Genomic DNA, 8627 nt, shown 5'->3' with positions numbered 1-8627 from the left:
AATTAGTAGCTTTTGCTGAACTTAATGCCAGTCATTGAAAATGCGCTGTTTTACCCTGTTTTGTACAATCGACAATATACATACATACAAATATAATCATGCATGGCAATTTGAAATGGGACTTAATATCCCACTTTCAAATTCTAAATATGAAATATTAGTACACAATAATAATAAAATAATAAAAATTACACAAATATATCCAATAACATAAGTTTAAACATGAAAAAGTCAAAAGATGAAAACATAAAAATCATAAAAATAACCAAATGGAACTAAATCAGTCTGGATAGGGGTTCCAGTTCATCTCATTGGGTGGGTTCCATTGTTGGTTGTAGGTGTTCTGATAGGCTTGGTCATAGTCATACCGGTAAAAGGGTGGTCGGATATCGGGGCTATGTGGCGGAAAATGAGCAGGTCGAGTAGGTACATAGTTATTTGGTACCTAATATGATAGCTGGCTCATGATTTGGTGCTGATGAACTAACCAGCTATCGTGTTGGCATCGCCTATAATCCTCGTATACTCGCTTGGAGTTCCACTGCTCATACATACTATGTCTGGCCGCGTTTGTCATTGCTTCCTCATCTATACGAACGTGGATGTCAAGAATAGCATCTCGAAGACATCCCTAATGTCTTCCGCCTCCTCCATTTCCTCATCTGAGCCTCTCTCTACCTGAGGATGAGATCCCTCATAGGGTACTGCCTGGTTACGTCTACTTTTCAATACCTTAGCACCCACATAAACTTTCAATCCTAAGGGCTCAACCTGTTCTCTACAAATCTGTAATGGACCCCCTTGGTTCCTATCAACACCTAAATACTCTCCAATGAGAGTAACAAAAATATCTCCTCCTATTATACTCCCGTCCTGCATTCCCTCTACCATTTTAGATAAATAAAAAGCAACACAGTAAGGGATATTGACAAAGCTTCTAGGATCCCGAATACACTTTAGGTAGAATAAATCATATAAGGTAATTTTTTCTTTATATATAAAACCTTATACTTTATAAAACTTATAATTAATTAAATTTTAAAAATTTGGTTTCCTTTAGGAGCGAGGGCGTTTCGGATCGTTGTCCTAGTCTGTCCCTCGACAAAATTTTAAAATTTTTCAAATTAAAGCGCGGTTTTTTAAAAGTAAAGATTTTTGGGATTTTTAAATGTTTTTGGCATTCTTTAATTCAATAAGATTAAAAATAATGATAATAAAAGTTCTCGTCCCTCCCTCGGGTAAAGCAATTTCGGTTTAAAGACCTAGTCTTCAACTTACGACGAATTTTAAAAATCATATTTTTAACTTAATGAGATAAAATAAATTTTTGTTTTTAAATTCACACAACTTAAATATAAAATTCAAAATTAATATTAAAAATTCACACCAAACTTAAAATTTGAAATGCATAAAATTAAAAATTCATATTTTAAAAATTAAAAATTCACACCAAACTTAATTTAAAAATTCATATTATAAATTCTCATCAAACTTATATTAATTTTTCAAGTATTTACAATTTTAAATATATTGTTTTTACAAAGTTTACAATATTAATTTAAGATTTAAATATTAATTTTAAAAACATGGTAAAAATAAAATTAAAAATCTTTTTGGCTTTTTATCCCACTCTAATCAATCAAATATTATCAAAAATATACGCCCCTCTTTTCGGTAAAGTAATTTCGGTTCCAAGACCTAATTTAACTCATGACGAATTTTTGAAATATTTTGGGTTGATTGATTAAAGATATTTATACCTTAAGAATAAACGTTAAATTTCGCAGTGATGTAATAAATTTTTGAATGATATCAATAATTTCGGTCGCCAAACCTAATTTTATTCAATACCAATTTAATACTTTATAGCAAACAAATTAGCGTTTATTATCAAAAGTTTAAAAATAAAAAAAAAATAAAAACTGTACAAACATACCTGTGAAATAGATTTCTTAGTTATATGATCTATCCCATTCATAAGATAGTCGGTTTAATTGGTTTTCCATAGCTACATAGGCGTAACCTCGAGAATTCAGTGTCTTTTCTTCTAAACATATGAACGGTCCGTCTCTGCATAAAGTAACAAATTCGGTGTTTGAATAGGTTTGATTATTTGAACATTTACCTCCATGTGACCATTTTCCGCATTTGTGACATCTTTTTAGGTGTCGTGCTCTTCTTTTCGCTGCGGATTTTGATTTTCCTTTACCAAATTGTAACTTATTATCTTCGCATCTGGATTCTTTTCTAACTCCGTCCATTCTTTCTCTGATTACTGATACTATTTCACTCGGAAGTGTGTCATTATTACGTTTAGTGATCAAAGCGTGTAGCATTAGACCATGGTTTAGTTCACAGGCAGTCTTCATTTTGTAAAAACCTAAAAAAAATAAAAATTCAGAATGGGGGGAGAAGACTAGTTCTTTAGGGTCTGCTAGGGAAAGACCATTCAGGTTCCATTTTTGAGAACTACACGAAAACAGATAATCTAACTCTAACAGAAATACATATTATCTTTTAAAGACTTGATTCTCCCCACACTTAGTTAGCTGTGGTGTCGAAATTGTGATTAACTTCGTTGTCGACTTCCATCGGACTATCTATATAATGTTTAACTCTGTGACCATTAACTTTAAATTCAATCCCATTTGAATTTATTAATTCTATCGTTCCGTATGGAAAAACTCTTTTGACTATGAATGGTCTAGACCATCTTGATTTCAATTTTCCAGGAAATAGCTTGAATCGCGAATTGAAAAGAAGAACTCTGTCTCCTTCTTTAAATTCTTTTGAACTTCTGATTCTTTTATCATGCCATTTCTTCGTTCTTTCTTTATAGATTAACGAATTTTCGTATGCTTCATGTCTTAATTCTTCTAATTCATTTAGTTGACTTAATCGTAGACGTCCGGCTTCATGTAAATCAAGATTACATGTATTCAAAGCCCAAAATGCTTTGTGTTCAATTTCTTCTGGAAGATGACATGCTTTTCCATAAACAAGTCTAAAAGGTGTGGTTCCAATTGGAGTTTTTTAGGCTGTTCTAAAAGCCCAGAGTGCATCCTCCAATTTAATGGACCATTCCTTCGGATTCGATCCAACGGTTTTCTCTAGAATACATTTTAAAGCTCGGTTGGTATTTTCAACTTGTCCACTTGTTTGTGGATGATATGCGGTGGAGATTTTATGAGTTACTCCATATCTTTTAAGAACTTTCTCAAGTTGATTATTACAAAAATGAGTACCCCGATCACTTATTAAAGCTTTCGGTGTTCCAAACCTTGCAAAAAGACGTTTTAAAAAGTTGACTACAACTCGTGCATTGTTAGTTGGGAGAGCTTGTGCTTCCGCCCATTTAGATACATAATCAATGGCTACGAGAATATAGAGATTATTATGAGATTTAGGAAATGGACCCATAAAGTCAATACCCCAAATGTCAAATACTTCACATACTTGGATGACATTTTGTGGCATTTCATCACGTTGACTTATTTTTCCGGCCCTTTGACAGGCATCACAGGATTTGCAAAGAAGGTGTGCGTCTTTGTAAATTGTAGGCCAATAGAATCCAGCATCATAAACTTTTCTTGCTGTTAGTTGAGGCCCATAATGCCCTCCTGTTGGTCCTGTGTGACAATGGTTTAATATTTTACTAGCTTCATCTCCAAATACACATCGGCGTATTATTCCATCTGGACAACTTTTAAACAAATATGGATCTTCCCAGAAATAGTGTTTTATATCACTGAAAAATTTCTTTCGTTTTTGGTACGATAATCCTTTTTCAAGGAATCCACAAACTAAGTAGTTTGCATAGTCTGCAAACCATGGAATTTCTTTATAATCTATCTTTAATAGATATTCATCAGGAAAGTTGTCTTGTATGGCCGATTCATTTAGAACTTCTAATTCGGGATTTTCAAGACGAGAAAGATGATCAGCGGCGAGATTTTTTGCTCCTCTTTTATCTCGGATTTCAATATCAAACTCTTGTAAGAGTAAGATCCAACGGATTAATCTTGGTTTAGCATCTTGTTTTGAAAATAGGTATCTAAGAGCAGAATGGTCGGTATAGACCACCGTTTTTGCTAGAACGAGATATGATCGAAATTTGTCAAAAGCAAAGACAATAGCAAGGAGTTCTTTTTCAGTAGTTGTATAGTTCGTTTGTGCTCCTTGTAACGTCTTACTAGCATAATATATAGGTTGAAATCATTTTTCAATCCTTTGTCCTAAAACGGCTCCCATTGCAAAATCACTTGCATCGCACATTAGTTCAAATGGTAGATTCCAATTTGGTGTTATCATGATCGGCGCATTAGTGAGTTTCTCTTTAAGAATATTAAAAGATTTGATACACTCATCCGAAAAGATGAATGGAGCATCCTTTTCTAGGAGTTTATTCATAGGAGTGGCAATTTTAGAAAAATCTTTTATGAAACGTCGGTAAAAACTGGCATGCCCTAGAAAACTCCTAACTCCTCTAACATTGGTGGGATGTGGAAGTTTAGCAATTACATCTACTTCAGCTCTATCCACTTCAATTCCTTCTTTTGATATTTTATGACCAAGAACGATGCCTTCTTTAACCATGAAATGGCATTTCTCCCAATTAAGTACTAGATTTGATTGTTCGCATCTAATAAGCATTCGTTCCAGATTAACTAGACATGATTCAAATGTATCACCGAAGACTGAAAAGTCATCCATGAAAACTTCCATGCATTCTTCTATCATGTCGTGAAAAATCGCCATCATACACCTTTGAAAGGTTGCAGGGGCGTTGCAAAGTCCAAATGGCATGCGTTTGTAAGCAAAAGTACCATAAGGGCACGTGAATGTGGTTTTCTCTTGGTCTTCGGGTGCTATTGAAATTTGAAAATATCCGGAAAATCCATCTAGAAAACAATAGTAACTATTTTCGGCTAATCTTTCTAACATTTGATCTATAAAAGGTAAGGGAAAGTGATCTTTTCTGGTGGCGTCATTTAATTTTCTATAATCAATACATACACGCCATCCTGTTACAGTCCTAGTAGGAATAAGCTCATTTTTCTCATTTGTAATGACAGTCATGCCACCCTTCTTAGGCACGCATTGAACTGGGCTTACCCATGGACTATCAGAGATTGGATAAATTAGACCTGCGTCTAGCAGTTTAATAATCTCTTTCTTAACTACATCTTGCATATTAGGATTTAGTCTTCGTTGGCGTTGCACATACGTTTTATGACCTTCTTCCATAAGGATTTTATGTGTGCAATACGAAGGACTTATTCCTTTAATATCATGAATCTTCCATGCAATGGCTGGTTTATGAGCTTTCAACACTGAAATGAGTTGTGATTTCTCATTTTCAGTAAGAGAAGACGATATTATTACAGGTAATTCAGATTCACCATGTAAATAAGCGTATTCCAAATGGTTTGGAAGTGGCTTTAACTCTAATTTCGGAGGTTCTTCTATCGATGATTTATATCGATATCTGTCTTCTTCTTTTAGCATTTGAATTTCTTCTGTTGTTGGTTCATATCCATTAGCTATAAGAGTAGCTAACATTTCAGCTTCATCAATTGGTTCATTACCTTCTCCTAAAGAACATTCTCCTGTTCCTTGTAATTCTGGAAATTCTTCTAATAATTCTGCATGTGCATCTATAGTTTGAATATAATAACATGTATCATCTGCAGATTGCGGTTGTTGCATTGCTCTATCAACTGAAAAGGTAACACTCTCATCCTCTATACTTAGGGTCAATTTCTTACCGAACACGTCTATCATTGCTTTAGCCATGTTTAAGAATGGTCTTCCTAATATGAGAGGAACTTGAGAATCTTCTTCCATGTCCAAAACAACAAAATCTACTGGAAATACTAAAGTACCAACTTTAACTAGCATGTTCTCCATTATCCCTCTAGGATATTTTATTGATCTATCGGCTAGTTGTATGCTTATTCTGGTTGGTTTCAATTCTCCAAGGTCTAGTTTAGCGTATAGCGAATACGGCATTAGATTTATACTAGCACCTAAGTCTGCCAATGCTTCTATTGAACTAAGACTACCCAGAAAACATGGAATTGTGAAACTTCCTGGATCAGATAGTTTTTCTCGTATCTTATTCAACAGCACTGCTGAACAATTAGCATTCATAGTAACAGCCGAGAGTTCTTCCATTTTCTTTCTATTTGAGATTAGATCTTTCAAGAATTTAGCATATCTAGGCATTCCTGAAATCACATCAATGAAAGGAAGATTTACATTTATCTGTTTAAACATATCCAAGAATTTGGATTGCTCGGCTTCAAGTTTCTCTTTCTTCATTTTACTCGGGTAAGGAAGTGGTGGTTGGTATGGTTTAACATAAGGTTTAGCTTTAACTGTGTTATCTTCATTAACCTTTTCAACTACCGGTTCTTTTTCCTTATCTTGATCAGGTTGTGGTTCTTGTGGAGTAGGAATAGCTTCATCAGAAGTTACAGGTATTTCAGGTGGTTTAAGTATTGTACCACTTCTTGTGGTAATGGCTTTAGCTGTTTCATTCCGGGGGTTAGCATTTGTATCACTAGGTAGACTTCCCGGTTTTCTTTCACCTATTAACCTTGCTAGGTTACTTACTTCTTGTTCCAGATTTTGAATAGAAGCTTGTTGATTTCTAAATGCTTGAGCATTTTGTTCATTAGTTTGTTTTTCTGAGATGTGAAAAACTGCGTTTGAGTTTCAACTAGCTTTGTCATCATATCTTCTAAATTCGGCTTTTTATCATCGGTTTGTTGTGGTGGTTTGTTTTGAAAATTAGGTCTTTGCTGATTATAAGTATTATTGGATACTTGTTGATTGCTAGGACCTTGTTGGTTATTGTATGGAATATTTCGGTTATAATTCTGGTTTTGATTGTAAATCGGTCTTGGTGGTTGATAATTATTCTGATAATTATTTCCAGGCCTTTGGTTTATGTATGAAATATTCTCTCTTTGTTCCATTGTTAATTCAATACTGAGACAATCTTTTGTCAAATGTGGTCCTCCACAATGCTCACAACTAATTCGTATTGAGTGAATATCCTTAGTCATCTTTTCCATTCGTTTCTCCACAGCATCTATCTTTGCGGAAATGGAATCTAAGTCATGGCTTGAATCGGCTCTAGCTGCTTTAGATGATCTAACGATATCTTTTTCTTGGTGCCACTCATGTGAGTGGGAAGCAGTGTTATCAATAATTTTGTAAGCATCAGTTTCGGTTTTCTTCATAATAGAACCACCAGCTGCTATATCTATGTCTTTTCTTGTAGTGATGTCGCATCCTTGGTAGAATATTTGTACTATTTGACAGGTGTCTAAACCATGTTGCGGACATCCTCTTAATAACTTTCCATATCTAGTCCACGCCTCATATAGAGTTTCATTTGGCTTCTGTGTAAACGTAACAATTTCTGCTTGAAGTCTTACGGCTTTAGATGCAGGAAAGAATTGTTTAAGAAATTTTTCAACTAAAACGTCCCATGTATCAATCGCCCCTTCAGGTAATGATTCCAACCAATCTTTGGCTTCTCCCTTTAAAGTCCAGGGAAATAACATGAGATATATCTGTTCATCCTCTACTTCTCGGATTTTAAATAGTGTGCAGATCATATTAAAGGTACGTAGATGTTCATTTGGATCTTCCTTCGGCACACCACTAAATTGGCATTGATTAGTCACCATGTGTAGAATTTGTCCTTTGATTTCATAATCTGGCGCATTAATGTCTGGATGAGTAATTGCGTGACCTTGGCCAATGCGTTTAGCTCTCATTCGGTCTTCCATACTTAAAGGTTCCAGATTCTCCATAATTGAATTTGTTGAATCGGAATCACTAGAGGATTCTGATTTAATGGTTCGTTCCTCAACAATCTCTGTTTGAATGATTGGTGGTTCCGGGGGAAAGTTTAGTGGTTCAGGATCTACGAACCGTTCCTGAATATTCTCCGGATTCTCAATTGTGAGGTCGGGTTCAAAAAATGAATTATTGGAAATTTGAACTGAAGTACTTGGTCGACTGGATGACGTTTCTAAAGAAAAATCAACGGTGGTAATATTTGCTAAATGTCTTGATCTAGTTACAGGTGGTGAACGTACAAAAGGTGGTGAACGTCTTGCTCGGTGCATTCACTGAATATCCTATTAGTTTTTAAAAGGAAAGAAAAATTATAATAAGTTATCCAATCAATAGACTTTTCTGATTTTGCCCACATTTCGAATAGCCAAAAGATGCAGCAGAGGGGCAGGATTCGTTTGGTCTCAATATAATTGAGGACTGTTTGGCTCCAATAACCCGGTCCACGTACAAATCCAACTATTACTACGAACCAGAAAATTTTTATGTCTATCAATTTAACCACTTAAAATAAATTTTCGTAATTTTAAGAAATTTAGATAAGAAGTAGATTAAAAATCTATGTCCTAAAACTAAAATAGCGAGAAATAAGAAAGAAAAAGAGCTCGTCGAAAAAGGTCGAAAAAGAAAAATGGTTGAAAAATAAAAGGTGACGGAAAAATAAAAGAAACTTATAAAACTTAAAACACTTGACTAACCTAACCTTATTACTACAACTAACTTAAAATTATAATCGCAAATTGAGATTACTA

The sequence above is a fragment of the Rutidosis leptorrhynchoides genome, chromosome 8 (assembly GCF_046630445.1).
Source record: "Rutidosis leptorrhynchoides isolate AG116_Rl617_1_P2 chromosome 8, CSIRO_AGI_Rlap_v1, whole genome shotgun sequence".
Classification (NCBI taxonomy): domain Eukaryota; kingdom Viridiplantae; phylum Streptophyta; class Magnoliopsida; order Asterales; family Asteraceae; genus Rutidosis; species Rutidosis leptorrhynchoides.
This window is presented reverse-complemented; position numbering follows the sequence as displayed.